Source organism: Martes martes (genome assembly GCF_963455335.1).
Source record: "Martes martes genome assembly, chromosome: 1".
Taxonomy (NCBI): domain Eukaryota; kingdom Metazoa; phylum Chordata; class Mammalia; order Carnivora; family Mustelidae; genus Martes; species Martes martes.
In genome coordinates, this window is record NC_137888.1 from 25,810,112 (window position 1) to 25,830,832 (window position 20,721).

A 20,721-nucleotide genomic window follows, 5' to 3' on the forward strand; every position below is an offset into this window, starting at 1 on the left:
TGAATAATATTCCACGTGTGTGTGTGGTGTGTGTGTGTGTGTGTGTGTGTGTGTACTTCATTTTCTTTAGTCATCTATTGATGGACATTTGGGCTGCTTTCATAATTTGGCTATGGTAAATAATGCTGCAATAAACAGGGGGGTGCATATGTCCCTTCAAATTAATGGTTTTATATTCTTTGGATAAATGCCCAATAGTATGATTACTGGATCATAGAGTAGTTCTATTTTTAATTTTTTGAGGAACCTCTGTACTGTACTGGCTGTATCAGTGTGCATTCCTACCAACAGTGCATGAGGGTTCCTTTTTCTCCACATCCTCATGAACATTTGTTTCTTGTGTTGCTGATTTTAGCCATTTTGGCAGGTGTGAGGTGCTATCTTATTGTAGTTTCTTTTCTTTTCTCTTTTTTAAAAAATTTTTTATTTATTCATTTTAGAGAGAGAGAGAGTAGGGGAGGGGCAGAGAGCAGGGGGAAATCTCAAGCAGACGCCCTTCCAAGAACAGAGCCCAAACACAGGGCTTGATCCCATGACCCCAAGACCATGACCTGAGCCAAACCAAGTCAGATGCTTAACCGACTGTGCCACATAAGTGCCCCTCATTGTAGTTTTGATTTGTATTTCCCTGATGGTGGGTGATACTGGTTGTTCTTTCGTGTGTCTGTTGGCCATCTGTATGTTTTCTATACTGTTATATTTTTGAGTTTACATGTCAAGTAGGTTGAGAATGGAATTAAAATACTGCTTTATTTGACCAGGAGTGTTATACTTTCCATATTAGAAGAAATATAGGGTACTAAGGAGTTGTGAATGTGGATAGAGATGATGTAATCCAGTGATCCCCAACATTTTCTCTACTGGAACAAACATCAAGGATGATTATGTTCAGATACAGAACACTGTCATAAACATACTCTGATTTGAGAAATGCCAGAGAATTTTGCAGGAAAATAAAGCATATAGAGCTACAGACTTTTTTTTACAAACTCAACTAGTTTTATCTTTTTCCTTTTAAAAACATGTACATAAAGTCATTAAGAAATTTTCAGTTAGTCAAGTATAATTTATGAGAATTACAATAATTCATAATCACCCAACTCTTAAGGGTCAATAAAGTCTATTATATGATACAAAGTAGACTGTGTGCTATGAGCAATTTCATCTTTGTTGTTTGAAACTACTTCATTTACTCCATCTTAAAAGTGCCAGTGACTGTGGCACCTGGGTGGCTCAGTTGATTAAGTGTCTGCCTTCAGCTCAGGTCATGATCCCAGGGTCCTGGGCTCGAGGCCCTCAATGGGCTCCCTACTCAGCGGGGAGTGTGTTTCTCCCTCTCCCTCTTTCAAATAAATAAATAAATAAATCTTAAAATTTGCCATTAAAAAAAAGTGCTATGCACTGGTTTCGATGTTATAATGGGGACAAACTTGGAACAGCTATACAGTTTTAAAACAAAATTATCTGTAAATCTTGCTAATTTAATTATTATTAGTTTGAACTACTTGTGACTCATGGCCCAGTTGCTCATGATACAACAGTGTCATGATGTTGGGGTTGTGAATTATTGCACTAGTTCAGCTCTGTCTTTTTTCAGAGATTAAAACTGAGAACTAAAGAGTAACTTAGGACCTCATGGTGCACTAATATAATAGGACTGGGGCTGGGGGCGGACGGGGGGGAAGTAAGTCACTATAGAGTATGTACCACGCACCTGGTGTTGTCCTAGGCATTTTCTACACATTCTCCTCACTTTTCACAACTCTTCAAGGTAGATGTTAATTTTTCACTGTACAGAGGAGATAATAGATTCTCAGACAGTTTAACAGCTTGTTTAATAACATACAACAGATAAGTCACCCAGCAGGGATTTAACACAAGTCTAAATCTCCTATTACGCTGCTGTGCTTAAAAATAGAACCCATGCCTCTTAACTTCAGTTGTATGCTATAAACCACATTAAATTTTCTTTCTAATTAAAAAAAAAGTTATAAAAAGGCAAATCTGTGCACTAGTCTGGTATTATCAGGATGTATTTCTACTCACATAGACTTACATTTGTCTCCATAATTTGTTACGTGTTTTGCTGATTATTTTCAGATCAAAGTTGCATTCCCCTATGTGTTTGGTAGCTATTGACAAAAAATACTTAGACTGATCAAAAGGGTCAGCAATGTTAACAAAATCACTGAAAATGATTGATCATTTCTCCAAATACACTTAGTTGACAATTTTTTTTTCTTGAATACTAGTTGAACTTAATTGTTTTTTTGGCACTTTGTTGTATTCACCTTAATTTAATTATTAAAAAACTGATTATTGAGATAATTTAGGTAAAATTGGCTTTAGTAAATGGTATGAGGTTTAAGAGAAATCTTAAAAAAAACTAATACCTTACCTACATTGGTATGGTCAATCAGTTACTCAATCATACACATTATTTTGTCTATATAGCCTTAAAATAAATGTTAATTATAAGTACAGTGATAATAGATTTTTTTTCTGTCATATCTCCATATAAACTGCCATTAAATAATTTATTTTCAATGGCAAGCTATGACATTTCTCATTCAAAAGTTATGTTCAATTACATCATTTTTACAATAACAAGAATTATGGTCAAAGGTGTTAGAATAACTTTAATTATGCTTATTTCATTTATGAAATTTCTTTTGTGCTATTACCATCCAAGTTTTAAAAAACCATATTATTTTATAAAGGATTCACCTTTCATTTAGGAGTTTTTATCATCTAAATCTACCATTTATTTTTCATGAATGTACTACATCTATCATTTATTTACCCATCCATCCATCTTTTCTATAAACATATCTGTAAATAGTAGTTGATTTATTGAAACAATCCAAGTTTTACTCTTTAGAATTCACTTCAGAAAGTTTAGTGAATTTGAAATCATAAGAAACTTTAGTATATCTCCATATAAAATAGAGAAGAAGTTACATTCTAATAGAAAATTCCAAATTTTCCTTAGGGATTAGGTTGATACTTTTGAAATAACAGAAACTTTTAAAGCAAAATTATGAGTCCAGTTGTAATAGACCATGTCAGTTACATATTAAAATGTTTTGAATGATCCAAACTAAATACAATTTATATCTTTTTTTCTTCCAAATAAAATTATAAGTAATTAAAGTAAACATTGTTGTAAGGAAGGAAAAAAACATATGACTATTGAGTTTTTCTATATGGCATACTGCAGCTGCCTCAACTCCTTTGTGGATTTGTCTAATTAGAAGGAAGAAAGGAAGGTAGGAAGGAATGGAAATATTCATGAATATGCTCTAGTAAACCTCCTCAGAGAGAGCTTTGATAGTCCATAGGAGTGCTTTCAAAAACCCAGTGGCAGTGTAAAGAAAGCAGGATTAGGAGAGGGAGAAGTTGAACTGGGAGGCACTTGCAATAGAGATCTTTAGCTCTCCTAGGGGGAGATCTGGAAATGTAAAGATTTCTAATTGAGGCAAAGGGCTGTGTCTTTCTACCACTGCATCATTCATTGATTGTAGGCTGCCCCGAGGAAGTGGCCTGGCATAGGGCCTTTGGCTAAGGACAGTTTCTGGAGAGGGACTCATGGGCAAGCTGTCTACAATCCACATTCCCAGGAGCTAGGGGAGTGAGTGGGTGTTTGGAGTCAGACTTGGTCAGCATACAATATTATCTACTAGAATGGAAAACTCTCTTGACATAAGTGAGTCTAGGCTTTTTAAAATACTCTTTAATATAAACATCCTATTCGAGATAATTAAGTAATTCCCATGGCCTTCTCTACAGTGAGAGCCCTATCTAAATTGCTCTTGGATGTTTTGGCTATGAACTGGTTTAGATCTTTTGGGTCTCTGCCCTAGGCCAATCATTCCTACCTCTCCTTATAGGATGCTGGCTGGTCCTGCTTAACATGGAACAGTTTCTGGCAATGATTGCTTACCTGACGTCCAGTTATTGTCAACATCTATCTCTGTACTACTGGATATCCTGCTATTGGGTCCCCCTCACCCTGATGAATGGGTGCATCAGTAGAGTACGAGAGGGACAGGAGATGGGGTACTCTCATGCTGTCAGTATCGTGCCAGTATCATGACAACTTGCTTCACTGTTGGCTGGTAATAGACCAGCCCTAGCCCCACTATAGTGAGCTTTTTCTTTGGAGACTTAGTTTACTTCCCAGTCTAAAGCAGTATTCAGACTAATTCTGACTTAGCCCTAGACTTTCTCCACAACATTAAAACAATGGGAATAGCCTGTGTACTGGTCTTATTATTCATCTCTAATGTCAAGTTGCAAGAATTTGGCAAGGTAGATTTTGAGCATTGGAAAATTTATGTGTCATATATCAAATAGAATGAAATTTTCTAAGTTTTTAAATGGTTCAAATCTAGTGCCACTTTAGCCAAAATGAACTTAGTAGAGGTTGGAACCTTTATTTCTAAATCCCATACTGTACACAATTAATTTTGTGTACTTTGAGAGTTTATAGCTGTATGGAAAATGGATGGTTTGTTAAATTTAACACACTATGATTCTAGGTTAAAACAAGAGAACTACTTTGATTGATTAAATAACTCTGGTTGTTACTCTCTTGATTTCTGCTCAGCCACGTCATTCACATAAAAGGAAGAAAAGGATGTGTTAGTTTGTTGATTCTCTTCTCTATTTTATTCCCAGATCAATTGTTTATACCTCTCTCTCTTTTTTTAAATTCTAGGTTTAGGCTCAGTCTACCACTTGAAGGGCAATAAATTCAAGACAAAAGACAATGCCCATATTGCCCATTCAGATGACCAATAATGGGAAAAAATAATCTCCATAATAAAGGTATACTTTGGAGGAACAGAACTACATTATATGTGTAAAATAATAATGACTTGGTGAATTTACATAACAAAGCTGGGATTCTACTCAAAATCATTTTCCTTTAGTGACAGACAGTGAGACTTTAAGTACTTGAAGTACGTAAAAATTTTGATCAAACTAACGTAAGTACAAAAACAAAGCCAAATTATCAAAGTCATGAAAACTGAAGTCTCAAGTACATAAGTATACTTTGCCAGAATTATACGCTAATTTTATTCATGTAACAAACATTTAACACATCCAGTATCGATATACCATCAACTTAGAAGTAGTGTGTTTCTGAGAGGGACACCAGCAACATGCCTAAGAAGATGTTTCTAATCAATGTTCTTCCCTGAACAAAAATAATTTGGTATCCATCCCTGGACAAAAGTGCCTTTGTGGGAACTGTGGCATCTAGTATTGTGTGCCAGGGGACCCGGGAGGAGTCTTACCCACTATGCACTTGTTATTAGGCATATAGATCCCCGTCCTAGCTGTGGATCATGCAGTAGCCTGTGAACTGCCTTCAGCACCACTTGGCAGTGGTCCTGTAGCCCTTGGAAAACACTTATAGTACAATACCCACGGATGACAAAAATGAAAGAAAGGGACTTTTTCCCTTTATGTGACTTGCTTCTCTTTATTAATTTTTTAAGCACAAATTCTATAATCTCTGTAGCTTCTGCCAAAACTTTACTAAGCCTTGAAAGTTCCTAGCCATGTTACTGTTGTATGATACAAAAAGAATTCTTTTATTTTGTCTCTTTTATTTTCCTTCCCGACTTTCCCCTTCTCCTTCATGGTTTTCTTCTTTTTTTATCTCCTTATTCTTCTTCATAAGCTTACCTTTATTTTATGTTCCATTTTCATAATCTCTTCATTTTTTCATATTTTATTTTCTTTTTCTTCTTTTTTTTTTTGAAGATTTTATTTATTTAACAGAGAGAGAAAGACAGAGAGAGATAGTGAGAGAGGGAACACAAGCAAGGGGAGTGGGAGAGGGAGAAGCAGGCCTCCTGCTGAGCCGGGAGCCTGATGCGGAACTTGATCCCAGGACCCTGGGATCATGACCTGAGCCAAAGGCAGACACTCAACAACTGAGCCACCCAGGTGCCCCTGAATGGTAACATTTCTTATCAATAGCTTTCCTTGGAATAAAAAAAAAAAAAAGAATTAAGTCAAGAGAAAATTCCTAACATTTCTACCTAGACAACAAATACATGATATTACTTTGAATAATACTAGAAACTTTTTAGAAAAGCAAAATCATTTGTGTTCATTTTTTAATATAATATCTACACATGAAAATGGTTTAAATTCATTTTAAAAACTCTGAATTATGGCACTATTTGACATTCTGTGGACTGCTTAAAATCAAATATCCAATTCCATTAAAAGTTAAGTTTAATGGATTTTTGTCAATTCCATTTTCTATTTTGTTCTTTCATATAAGAGAGCCACCTCAGAGTATCATTCACATGTTGTTATCTAGAAATCCTTTATTTCTACTCTCTAATATAATAGGTTGTCAAGAACTGTGACAATTCTAAGATTTTACCCTGCTTGTAAGATAAGAAGTTAGCGACCACAGTTTCCTGGACATTGTCAGAAGATGGAAGACTCAGGGGTCAAAGTTTATTTCAGAGATAGCATAGATAGAGGTAGGAGGATCCATCAACATCCTGTATCAGAATCATTTCTGTGAGACGAGGTTAAACTGGTTTGATGGGAGGGGCTCCCCTTATCTGAATCTTTTTTTAAAAAATTTTTAAAAAATATTTTATTTATTTATTTGACAGAGATCACAAGTAGGCAGAGAGACGGGCAGAGAGAGAGGGGGAAGCAGGCTCCCCGCCAAGCAGAGAGCCCGACTCGGGGCTTGATCCCAGGACGCTGGGATCATGACCTGAGCCAAAGGCAGAGGCTTTAACCCACTGAGCCACCCAGGCACCCACCCCTTATCTGAATCTTACAGAGGGAGAAGTTTCCGTGGCCATTACTGATGGCCAGCTTCCTGGAAAGACCACTGAAATAGTAAGCAAAGTTAAGTTAAGCAAAATAAAATTTATTACTCTCCAGTAAGAGAGGCCACCCTCTTGACAGAATCTTAGAGTATCTTAGAGAAGGAGAGATTAAGGGCAGATATTTGTAACAATTTGGGGCTTAGGGGGTACCTGGGTGGCTCAGTGGGTTAAGCGTCTGCCTTCGGCTCAGGTCATGATCCCAGGGCCCCGGGATTGAGCCCATCATGGGGCTCCCTGCTCTGGGGGAGATGACTACTCACTCTCCCTCTGCCTGCTGCTCCCCTTGCTTGTGCTCTCTCTGTCAAATGAATAATTAAAAAAAATCTTAAAAATAATACTTAAAAAATTTTGGGGTTTGGTTTTAGGAGGTTTTTCAATGATGGAGCTAATTGGAATTGAACAGTCCTATGGCATAATTATTTAAGATTAGTGAGCACAGCAAGGTGAGGGTTTTGAAGTAAGTTTTGATACATAAAGAGTCATTTTTTTCAAAGATTTTATTTATTTATTTGAGAGAGAGACAGTGAGGAGAGCATGAGAGGGGAGAAGGTCAGAGGGAGAAGCAGACTCCCCTTGGAGCTGGGAGCCCCATGTGGGAATTGATCCCGGGAGTTCGGGACCATGACCCGAACGGAAGGCAGTCGCCCAACCAACTGAGCTACCCAGGCGCCCCATAAAGAGTCATTTAATAATCTTTTAAATTATGTGTTGTTTGTAGGAGGAGCTATTTAGTCTGATGAGCAATCTATTGTTTTGATAGGGGACTAGTTGAATAGTTGCCTATTTGGATAAATGGATTTTCAGGATTTCTACAACTGTACCTTACTAATCAAGAATTTCCTTTATAGTAAAGGCATGTTCATATGCACAATCTTAGTCCTTGATCCTATTAAGTTAGTTGTAGGCAGTTTGTTCTGTCAAGGCATTAATTCATTAGTCCAAGGAGATCATTTAATTGATTAAATGGAAGAAAATTGATGGGCAGTAGAGTTGAAGATGTAATTTGGAAAAAGAGGAGCTACAGGCCAAGCTGGGATCTGGAAGCAAGGGTGTGATGGTGGAATGACCAGTCTGTTTAGTGAATCATAAGGTGTCAAGCAAATGGAATGAACCTTAAAATCAAAACAAGATAGGATGGTTCAGGACATTGAACCCTCAACGATAGGAAATGGGAGAGTAGCTCCTGTGGCTACTCAAAGGCACCAGAACCAGGTAGGCATGTGTGGTATAGTAAAAAGAATTGTCTGTTGTCCTGTGTTCCTGGCACGGAGCTCCTAAGACTGCTTGCAATCTCCTGAGTGATAGGACTGTCTTTATTATGCTACTGACGTGACTCATGCTGGGCCCCTAAATAGCTTCAGGATGCGGGCTGGTCACCAGAAGAACCAACCATGTGATTAGAAGGTTGTAACTTTGGGTCAACCTGACCTCAGCGAGAAGAGAATAGCTGGAAATCGTGTTCAGTCATGTCACCAGTATTTAATCAGTCATGCCTGTGTAAAGAAACCCCAATAAAAACTGTAAATACTGAATCCCCGTGGAGTTTCTTGGTTGGTGAACACCGTACATGTGCCAGGGGGATGCTATGCCTGGACTCCAGGAGGGACAGCAAGGCAGCTCTGCATGTCCTTCTAGACCTTGCTCCATGAATCTCATTTGTCTGGTCCTCATATGTGTATCCTTTATAATAAAATGGTAATCGTAAGTATAGTACTTTTCCTGAGTTCTGTGAGTTGTTCTCACGATTTATTAAAGAGGAAGGGGATAATGGGGACCTCCTGAATTGGTAGCCAGTTGATCAGGAGTGCAGGGGCCTGGGGGACCTTCTGAGGCTTGCGGCTGGCCTCTGCAGTGAGAGCAGTCTTGCGGAAAACTGAGTCCTTAAACTGTGAAGTCTGATGCTAATGTGGTGTCGTAAATGCATTGCAATACAGCCAATTGGTGTTAGACCACTTGAGGTGGAAACAGAATAGAGTACCACCGAATAATTTCCTTCGGTTAAAGTGGGTGGCAAGTTTCAGCCTCCTTGGGTATAGGAAGCAGGAACTGAGAAATATATTCTTGGTAGAAGTAGGAAAAATAAAGAAAAGAGAAGTATAAATCTTCTTTCTTTTTTACGGTTTCTTTTAAAAAAATCATTAACGTCTACTTCATTTCCTTAAGAGTTGTCACATTACTTTCAAATTCAGAAATAGGGAATATGACCTTTATTTTTGTGGTTTTGCTTCTCTGATTGTTTCAGCCTTTTAATGATGAGTAATACAACTTTCAAGTAGTGTAAAGCTTTTTAAAAATTGTTTTAATTTAAAAAATTTTTTTAAATTAAGGATGTGTTCTAAGTATAACAGAACAGTTCATAATTAGCTTGATTTCCCCAGGTATTTTGATGCTTAAAAGGAAGGAGGAAAGGAGAGATGCATAAGATGTATATTCAAAATTCCTATCGGGATACTGGCAGTAGCCTCAATCACTGGAGGCATTTCACTTCTTTTGACACCTGCAGCTATATAAAGCAGTAGTTCCCTAGCTAATTGAAATAAAATAATACTGAAATTGCCAGAAGTGAAATGTTCAGATTGCATGCTTTGCTGCTTAAAACATATCAGTAACATTTGAGGTATTTTCCCCCCTGTTTTATTTTTATTTCTACGGTAAAGAGAATGTCAGCTATCACAGGATAGCAAGAAGAATAGAAGATTAACATAAAGCCCAGTCTTTTTTTTTTTTTTTTAAGATTTATTTATTTATTTATCAGACAGACAGAGATCACAAGTAGGCAGAGAGGCAGGCAGAGAGAGAGAGAGGGGAAAGCAGGCTTCCCGCCGAGCAGGGAGCCCGATGCGGGGCTTGATCCCAGAACCCCGGGACCATGACCCGAGCCGAAGGCAGAGGCCCTAACCCACCGAGCCACCCAGGCGCCCCAAGCCCAGTCTTTTTGCTTCAGTCTCACCGCATAAAATGTGTGGAAATTGAAGAACATTTTATATGCATTCTTGACATCATCACAAAAATATTAGAAAACACTGTAAAAAACATCTATTGATTCTTGGGAATATGCATCTCTATTGTTTGTGAAAATGACTTGAGACAGATCTAAGTTATTTTTCAGACTAGATCAGGACTTGTAAATGACCTCTATTCTATTGCTGGACTTCTTCATTTGTATCAGTCTTCCCTAGGCAATGCCACCATGACTTTGTAGTTCACTATACATTTATCAAAACTGCTGCCCATTACAAGAGAAGTTCGCTAGGTTGAGTTTTGCAAAGAAACTGGGTGAGAAATATCAGCAAACTTAAAATTATTAGACTAAGAATGCTAGTAACTTTAATAAAATGTGAAATATAAAAAATGTATAAAAGTATAAATCATGTTTTAGAATCAGTTGCTGTTTTCACCTAATTAAATTATAATATTAGGTTTGTAAATGATCATTTTTCTGATTATCAAATTTACTTTGTATTTTTATTCAGCATTCTTCTCCAAATAAGAGACTTCTCTTTACATTTTTTCTTTTCCTTTTTTAGGGGAATTCACGTATTTAAAAAAATTTGATGTATTATAAGATATTACTATCATTATTGTGGTGCTCAAATTTTCACCAGTTTGTGTCTCAATCCTGCTAATAGCATTATGGAGATTTAATTGACACATAGTAAATTGTACTTTTAAAATTGAATATTATTGACATACAGTATCCTATTTTAGGTGTACATTATGGTGATTCAGTATTGTTATACATTATGAGAGGATCCTCACGATAATTCTGGTTACCATCTGTTACCATACAGAATTATTACAGTATTATTGACTATATTCCCTACTCTATACATTACCTCCCCATGACTTACTTATTTTATAATTGGAAGTTTGTACCTCTTAATCCCCTTCACCTATTTCCCCCATTTCCTCAACCCCTTCCACCTCTGGTGACCAGTAGTTTCTTATATCTGTTAGTGTGTTTTTGTCTTGTTTGTTCATTTGTTTTTTATATTCCACATATAAGTGAAGTCATGTGGTAATCATCTTTCTCTGACTTATTTCAATTACCATAATTCTCTCTAGGTCTATCCATGTTGTTGGAAATGGCAAGATTTCATTCTTTTTATGGCTGAGTAATATGCCTTAGGCTTCTACATCTTGGCTACTGCAAATAATGCTGCAGTGATCATAAGGGTGCATATGTGTCTTCAAATTAGTGTTTTAATTTTCTTCAGGTATTTATACAGAAGTGGAATTGCTGTATTGTACACTAGTTCTATTTTTAATTTTTTGGGGAATCCCCATACTCTTTTCCATAGTGGCTGTACTGATTTACATTCCCACCAACAGTGTAGGAGGGTTTGCTTTATTCCACATACTCACCAACACTTGTTATTATTATTATTTTTTGTCTTTTTGATAATAGCCAATCTGACAGGTATGAAGTGAAGTCTTCTTGTGGTTTTTATTTGCATTTTCCTGATGATTCGTGACGTTGATTCTTTCATGTGCCTGTTTGCCACTTCTGTGTCTTCTTTGGAAAATGTCTATTCAAGTCCTGTGGCCATTCTTTTTAAATTCTACTTTGAATTCTTAAAAAAAATTTTTTTTTATTCTTAAATTCCACTATGCTTAATGTGCTGCAGTGTTACATTAGTTTCAGTTCTACAACATAGTGATTCAAGAATTTTACACATTACTCAGTGCTCATCATGGTAAGTGTATTCTTAATACCTTTCACCTAGCTCACCCAAGTCCCCACCTACCTTGCCTCTGGTAACCACCAGTTTGTTCTCTATATTTAAGACTTTTTTTGTTGTTTGTATTTTTTTTCCTTTGTTTGTATTGTTTCTTAAATTCCACATATGAATGAAATCATATGGTATTTGTCTTTCTCTGACTGACTTATTTCTTAGCATTATAATTTCTAGCTCTGTGTTGTTGCATATGGCAAGATTTTGTTCTTTTTTAATGGCTGAATAATATATATTAATATATATTTATATTATATATTAATTATGTTATTATTACAATTCATATGTTATTATAATTATTTTATATTAATAATGTCATCTATAGATGGACACCTGGGCTGCTTCCATAATTTGGCTATTGTAAATAATGCTGCTATAAACATAGGGGTGATATATCTTTTTGAATAGGTGTCATTTTCTTTTCTTTTCTTTTTTTTGTGTTTTTATTTTCTTTGGGTAAATACACAGTAGTGGAATTACTGGATCATATGGTAGTTCTATTTTTAATTTTTTTGAGGAACCTCCATATTGTCCTCTATATTGTTTTCTACCATGGCTGAACCAGTTTGCATTCCCACCAAAAGTGCATGAGGGTTCATTTTTCTCCCTATTCAAGTCCTCTGCCCATTTTTAATCAGATTATTTGCTTTTTGGTGTTGAGTTGTGTAAGTTCTTTATATATTTTGGATATTAACCCCTTATTGGATAGGTCATTTGCAAATATCTTCTCCCATTCCTTATGTTCTCTCTCTCTTTTTTTTTATGATTTTATTTATTTATTTGACAGAGATCACAAGTAGGCAGAGAGGCAGGCAGAGAGAGAGGGGGAGGCAGGCTCCCTGCTGAGCAGAGAGCCCGATGGGGGGCTCTATCCCAGGACCCTGAGATCAAACTGAAGGCAGAGGCTTTAACCCACTGAGCCACGCAGGCGCCCCATATGTTCTCTTTTGTTAATAGCATCCTTTCTTGTGCAAAAGCTTTTTATTTTGGTGTAGTCCCAATAGTTTAATTTTACTTTTGTTTCCTTTGTCTTAGGAGACACATCTAGAAAACTGTTACTATGTGCGGCTGATGTTAGAGAAATTACTGGCTGTGTTCTCCTCTAGGATTTTTATGGTTTCATGTCTCATGTTTAAGTTTTTTTTTTTAATTTTTAATTTTAATAAACATATAATGTATTTTTATCCCCAGGGGTACAGGTCTGTGAATCGCTAGGTTTACGCATTTCACAGCACTCATCATAGCACATACCCTCCCCAATGTCCATTTCCCCACCACCCTCTCCTGTCCCCCCTCCCCCCAGCAACCCTCAGTCTGTTTTTTGAGATTGAGTCTTTTATGGTTTGTCTCCCTTCCAATTCCATCTTTTCATTTTTTTTTTCTGCCTCCCCCCAACCCCCCCACATTGCATCTCCACTTCCTCATATCAAAGAGATCATATGATAGTTGTCTTTCTCCGATTAACTTATTTCGCTAAGCATGATACCCTCTAGTTCCATCCACGTCATCGCAAATGGCAAGATTTCATGTCTTTTGATGGCTGCATAATATTCCATTGTGTATATATACCACTTCTTCTTTATCCATTCATCTGTTGATGGACATCTAGGTTCTTTCCACAGTTTGGCTATTGTGGACATTGCTGCTATAAACATTCGGGTGCACGTGCCCCTTCGGAGCACCACGTTTGTATCTTTAGGATATATACCCAGTAGTGCAATTGCTGGGTCGTAGGGTAGCTCTATTTTCAGTTTTTTGAGGAACCTCCACACTGTTTTCCAGAGTGGTTGAACCAGCTTGCATTCCAACCAGCAGTGTAGGAGGGTTCACCTCTCTCCGCATCCTCGCCAGCATCTGTCATTTCTTGACTTGTTAATTTTAGCCATTCTGACTGGTGTGAGGTGGTATCTCATTGTGGTTTTGATTTGTATTTCCCTGATGCCGAGTGATGTGGAGCACTTTTTCATGTGTCTGTTGGCCATCTGGATGTCTTCTTTGCAGAAATGTCTGTTCATGTCCTCTGCCCATTTCTTGATTGGATTATTTATTCTTTGGGTGTTGAGTTTGATAAGCTCTTTATAGATTTTGGATACTAGCCCTTTATCTGATATGTCATTTGCAAATATCTTCTCCCATTCTGTCAGTTGTCTTTTGGTTTTGTTAACTGTTTCCTTTGCTGTGCAAAAGCTTTTGATCTTGATGAAATCCCAATAGTTCATTTTTGCCCTTGCTTCTGTTGCCTTTGGTGATGTTCCTAGGAAGAAGTTGCTGCGGTTGAGGTCAAAGAGGTTGCTGCCTGCATTCTCCTCAAGGATTTTGATGGATTCCTTTCTCACGTTGAGGTCCTTCATCCATTTTGAGTCTATTTTCGTGTGTGGTGTAAGGAAATAGTCCAATTTCATTTTTCTGCATGTGGCTGTCCAATTTTCCCAGCACCATTTGTTGAAGAGGCTGTCTTTTTTCCATTGGATATTCTTTCCTGCTTTGTTGAAGATTAGTTGACCATAGAGTTGAGGGTCTATTTCTGGGCTCTCTATTCTGTTCCATTGATCTATATGTCTGTTTTTGTGCCAGTACCATACTGTCTTGATGATGACAGCTTTGTAATAGAGCTTGAAGTCTGGAATTGTGATGCCACCGACTTTGGCTTTCTTTTTCAATATTCCTTTGGCTATTCGAGGTCTTTTCTGGTTCCATATAAATTTTAGGATTATTTGTTCTATTTCTTTAAAAAAATGAATGGGATTTTGATAGGGATTGCATTAAATGTGTAGATTGCTTTAGGTAGAATAGACATTTTCACAATATTTGTTCTTCTAATCCATGAGCATGGAATATTTTTCCATTTCTTTGTGTCTTCCTCAATTTCTTTCATGAGTACTTTATAGTTTTCTGAGTACAGATTCTTTGCCTCCTTGGTTAGATTTATTCCTAGGTATCTTATGGGTTTGGGTGCGATTGTAAATGGGACTGACTCCTCAATTTCTCTTTCTTCTGTCTTGTTGTTAGTGTAAAGAAATGCGACTGATTTCTGTGCATTGACTTTATATCCTGACACTTTACTGAATTCCTGTACAAGTTCTAGCAGTTTTGGAGTGGAGCCTTTTGGGTTTTCCACATATAGTATCATATCATCTGCAAAGAGTGATAGTTTGACTTCTTCTTTGCCAATTTGGATGCCTTTAATTTCTTTTTGTTGTCTGATTGCTGAGGCTAGGACTTCTAGTACTATGTTGAACAGCAGTGGTGATAACGGACATCCTTGCCTTGTTCCTGACCTTAGCGGAAAAGCTTTCAGTTTTTCTCCATTGAGAATTATATTTGCAGTGGGTTTTTCATAGATGGCTTTGATAATATTGAGGTATGTGCCTTCTATCCCTACACTTTGAAGAGTTTTAATCAGGAAGGGATGCTGCACTTTGTCAAATGCTTTTTCAGCATCTATTGAGAGTATCATATGGTTCTTACTCTTTCTTTTATTAATGTATTGTATCACATTGATGGATTTGCAGATGTTGAACCAACCTTGCAGTCCTGGAATAAATCCCACTTGGTCGTGATGAATAATCCTTTTAATGTACTGTTGGATCCTATTGGCCAGTATTTTGGTGAGAATTTTCGCATCTGTGTTCATCAAGGATATTGGTCTGTAATTCTCTCTTTTGGTGGGATCCTTGTCTGGTTTTGGGATCAAGGTGATGCTGGCCTCATAGAATGAGTTTGGAAGTTTTCCTTCCATTTCTATTTTTCGGAACAGTTTCAGGAGAATAGGAATTAACTCTTCTTTAAATGTTTGGTAGAATTCCCCTGGGAAGCCGTCTGGTCCTGGACTTTTGTTTGTTTGGAGATTTTTGATGACTGTTTCAATCTCCTTACTGGTTATGGGTCTGTTCAGGTTATCTATTTCTTCCTGGTTCCGTTGTGGTAGTTTATATGTCTCTAGAAATGTATCCATTTCTTCCAGATTGTCAAATTTGTTGGCGTAGAGTTGCTTGTAGTATGTTCTTAATTGTATTTCTTTGGTGTTGGTTGTGATCTCTCCTCTTTCATCCATGATTTTATTTATTTGCATCCTTTCTCTTTTCTTTTGGATAAGTCTGGCCAGGGGTTTGTCAATCTTATTAATTCTTTCAAAGAACCAGCTCCTAGTTTTGTTGATTTGTTCTATTGTTTTTTTAGTTTCTATTTCATTGATTTCTGCTCTGATCTTTATGATTTCTCTTCTCCTGCTGGGTTTAGGCTTTCTTTGTTGTTCTCGCTCCAGCTCCTTTAGGTGTAGGGTTAGGTTGTGTATTTGAGACCTTTCTTGTTTCTTGAGAAAGGCTTGCACTGCTATATATTTTACTCTCAGGACTGCCTTTGTTGTGTCCCACAGATTTTGAACCGTTGTGTTTTCATTATCATTTGTTTCCATGAATTTTTTCAATTCTTCTTTAATTTCCTGGTTGACCCATTCATTTTTTAGAAGGATGCTGTTTAGTCTCCATGTATTTGCGTTCTTTCCAAATTTTCTCTTGTGATTGAGTTCTAGCTTCAGAGCATTGTGGTCTGAAAATATGCAGGGAATGATCCCAATCTTTTGATACCGGTTGAGACCTGATTTATGACCCAGGATGTGGTCTATTCTGGAGAATGTTCCATGTGCACTAGAGAAGAATGTATATTCATTTGCTTTGGGATGGAATGTTCTGAAGATATCTGTGATGTCCATCTGGTCCAGTGTGTCATTTAAGGCCTTTATTTCCTTGTTGATCTTTTGCTTAGATGATCTGTCCATTTCAGTGAGGGGAGTGTTAAAGTCCCCTGCTATTATTGTATTACTGTCGATGTATTTCTTTGATTTTGTTATTAATTGGTTTATATAGTTGGCTGCTCCCATGTTAGGGGCATAGATATTTCAGATTGTTAGGTCTTCTTGTTGGACAGACCCTTTGAGTATGATATAGTGTCCTTCCTCATCTCTTATTATAGTCTTTGGCTTAAAATCTAATTGATCTGATATAAGGATTGCCACCCCAGCTTTCTTCTGATGTCCATTAGCATGGTACATTGTTTTCCACCCCCTCACTTTAAATCTGGAGGTGTCTTCGGGTCTAAAATGAGTTTCTTGTAGGCAGCATATTGATGGGTTTTGTTTTTTTATCCATTCTGATACCCTGTGTCTTTTGATTGGGGCATTTAGCCCATTAACATTCAGGGTAACTACTTGAGAGATATGAATTTATTGCCATTGTATTGCCTGTAAGGTGACTGTTACTGTATATTGTCTCTGTTTCTTTCTGATCTACTACTTTTAGGGTCTCTCTTTGCTTAGAGGACCCCTTTCAATATTTCCTGTAGAGCTGGTTTGGTGTTTGCAAATTCTTTCAGCTTTTGTTTGTCCTGGAAGCTCTTTATCTCTCCTTCTATTTTCAATGATAGCCTAGCCGGATATAGTATTCTCGGCTGCATGTTTTTCTCGTTTAGTGCTCTGAATATATCATGCCAGTTCTTTCTGGCCTGCCAGGTCTCTGTGGATAGGTCCACTGCCAATCTAATGTTTTTACCCTTGTATGTTACAGACTTCTTTTCCCAGGCTGCTTTCAGGATTTTCTCTTTGTCACTAAGACTTACAAATTTTACTATCAGGTGACGAGGTGTGGACCTATTTTTATTGATTTTGAGGGGCGTTCTTAGCATCTCCTGGATTTTGATGTTTGTTCCCTTTGCCATATTAGGGAAATTCTCTCCAATGATTGTCTCCAATATACCTTCTGCTCCCCTCTCTCTTTCTTCTTCTTCTGGAATCCCAATTATTCTAATGTTGTGTCGTCTTATGGTGTCACTTATCTCTCGAATTCTCTCCTCGTGGTCCAGTATTTGTTTGTCTCTCTTTTGCTCAGCTTCTTTATTCTCTGTCATTTGGTCTTCTATGTCACTAATTCTTTCTTCTGCCTCATTTATCCTAGTAGTGAGAGCTTCCATTTTTGATTGCACCTCATGAATAGCTTTTTTGATTTCAACTTGGTTAGATTTTAGTTCTTTTATTTCTCCAGAAAGGGCTTTTATCTCTCCGGAGAGGGTTTCTCTAATATCTTCTATGCCTTTTTCGAGCCCGGCTTGAACCTTGAGAATTGTCATTCTGAACTCTAGATCTGTCATGTTACCAATGTCTGTATTGATTAAGCCTCCAGCCTTTGGTACGGCCTCTTGTTCTTTTTTTTGAGGTGAGTTTTTCCGCCTTGTCATTTTGTCCAGATAAGATTTGCTTTCTCCTGCTGTGGAATTCCGCTGTTCTTGGTGACTGAAGTTGGTTTTGGATGGGTTTCTTGTTGATCTTCTGGGGGAGGGGCCTGTTGTAGTGATTCTCAAATGTCTTTGCCGCAGGCAGAATTGCACCACGCTTGCCAGGGACTGGGCTGAGTAATCCGCTTGGGTTTGCTTTCAGGAGTTTTTGTTCCCTGAGCGCTTTCCGTAGAGTTCCGGAGGACGGGAATGAAGATGGCGGCCTCCCAATCTCTCGGCCCGGAGGAGCCGAGAGCTTGGGGTTCCGCTCCTCAGTGCGCCCTCAGAGACAAGTGCCCAACCGCGGCGCCTCCCTGGCCTGCGGTCGCGCCTTGAGGAAAGCAGTCAATTGCTGGAACCTGGAGAAAAGCGCCGGGTCGCTTCCTTCTCTGTGGCCTCTGGCCGCGCTCCAAGCCCACCCAGCCTGCGACCGGCACAAGGTAACCCTGGGCTGAGAGCTCATTCCTGGGCTCTGTCGCTGTAGCCGGCTTCCCCGCTCCAATACCTGCGAGCTCCGCGGCCCTCAGACACCCCCGGTCCTTCCGTGACCCCGCAGGACCTGATGTTATGCTGACCCCGCCTGGGTTTTCCCCTGGTTTAGCCCCTGGAGCGATGTCTTCCAGTGGAGCAGACTTTTAAAAGTCCTGATTTTGTGCTCCCTTGCTCTGCCGCTTGCCAGGAGCCGGCCCCTCCCCCCCGGGGGTCTATCTTCCCATCCCTTTGGATTCACTTCTCCGCAGGTCCTACCTTTCAGAAAGTGATCGATTTTCTGTTTCTAGAATTGTTAGTCTTCTTCTCTTCGATTTCCCGTTGGATTTGTAGGTGTTCACAATGGTTAGATAAGCTGTCTAGCTGATCTCCTGCTACCCGATGTCGTCTCAGCCTGCTACTTCTCCGCCATCTTGACTCTCTCTATCATCACTTTTTTAAAAGTTTTTCTCTAGTTGGATGAGTTCCACTGTCCTGCTTTTGAGATTACTGATCCTTTCTTCTGCTTCATCTAATATCCTGTTGAATCTCTCTTGCATATTTTTCAATTCAGTTATTATATTCTTCAGCTCTGTGAGTTCTATTTGATATGTTCTTGAATTTTTTTTTTGTTGAAGTTCTCACTGTGTTTATCCATTCTTCTTTCAGGTTTGGTGAGCATTTTTATGACTGTTGCTTTGAACTCTTTATTAGGTGAATTAGTTATCCATATTTCATTAGGGTTTTTTCCTGAGGTTTTATTTTGTTCTTTTGTTTAGAATACATTTCTCTGTTTCTTTATTTTACTTGACTATTTTTTTATGCTTTTTTCTTCTATGTATTAGGTGAAACAGCTATTTTTCCAAGTCTTTTGGGAGTTTATTTCTACAGAACCTTGCCCTAACTTTTGGTTGTTTTTTGAACCTTTGTCATTGTCGAGGCAGCCCAATTTATTTTTAATAGCTTTAGTTGTTGAGGATGTGCCAGCATTCTAGTTTCATCTTGATTGGAAGCCAGACCCTTACTTAGCAGCAGCTTTTAAAGTATGTAATATATAAATCCTGTGGGACTGCCATTGCAGATCCTGCTGGCTTCGAGATTAGGAGATCAGGTGCTTTCCCCTTTGCAACTGTTCCAAAATTCGGGCTCCAGAGGAGTGTATAAGCCCCTTTCTGGGAGGTACAGGTGAGCTGTAGTAAGGCAGAGGGAGAGTGTAAAGATGATGTCCCCTGGTCTGCATTCCATGAGTACCTCTCTAGCCTCAAGGCAAACTTGAAGCATGGCTCTCAGGCTGAAGCTCCAGAACAAGCAAATAGATCTCTTTCAGAGAAAGTCTGGGAGTGTGTTTTAGTCTGTTGGCTGTGCAGCACTCTGGGGGTGGTGGCCTGCCAAGAACATCTCTTTGATTGTTATAGTCCCATGGGTCCCAGGACATCAAGCTCTGTTGGCCACTAGAATCAGGTGATCAAGTAGCATCTCCTGTATGGATACCTCAAATACTAAGGTATCAGATGTAAAACCTAGGACACTAGACACCAGTAAGGGCTCCCTTCGATGAGATATTGGTGCTCAGAAATGTGGTAGAGGGAGAACATAAGATAGTGCCTGCCTCTCTGGGGCTCTTGAAAGGTTTATAGTCAACTCTTAGATATATGTATTTAATTTGAAACCTACTTTTTAGGCTGCAGCTATTATGATAAGCTTATATGTATTATTTCACAGAGACTCAGTTCCTAGCCTATTGCCTCTTGCTGTGGTCTGAGGGCAATAGGTCTTTTCAGATTCTTACTCTGTTGGTTATAGTCTTGTGGGATGCACAGACATAAAGCCTGCTTGCCTTCAGAGCCAGGTGACAAAGAGATGTTCTCTGGCAGCAAAATCAAAGTGCCAGACAGGATTATAAGCTCCTTCCTGGGATACTGGCAAACTGGAGTGACACAGAGGGAGAATGCAAAGGCTGCATCCATTGACCTCCATTCCCTGAAAGTGTCTCTGTAGGCCTCTAGGAGTATACTACACCAGGAGTCTGCTCATCAGGCCAGTGCTCCTGGGGAGGCAAATAGGTCTCCTTCTCAGAAAGATGGGGTGTTTCAGTTATTAATCTGTACAGGGCCCCAGGGGTGGTAGTATGCCAAGAACTGTCTCTGATTGTTATAGTCCCTTGGGACTCAAGAATGCAAGTCCATGTATCCTCCAGAGCCAAGTGCTCAAGAGGCATCTCCTGGGATGCCACTATAAAAACTGGGGTATTAGACATAAAATATTAGGGTACTAGACATATGTAAAAGTTCCCCACTAGGAGACACTGGCACTGTGCCACTTTTAGTGAGGCAGGGGAGAGCACAGGGATGACATGTGTCTACTGGGTATGGCAAGGT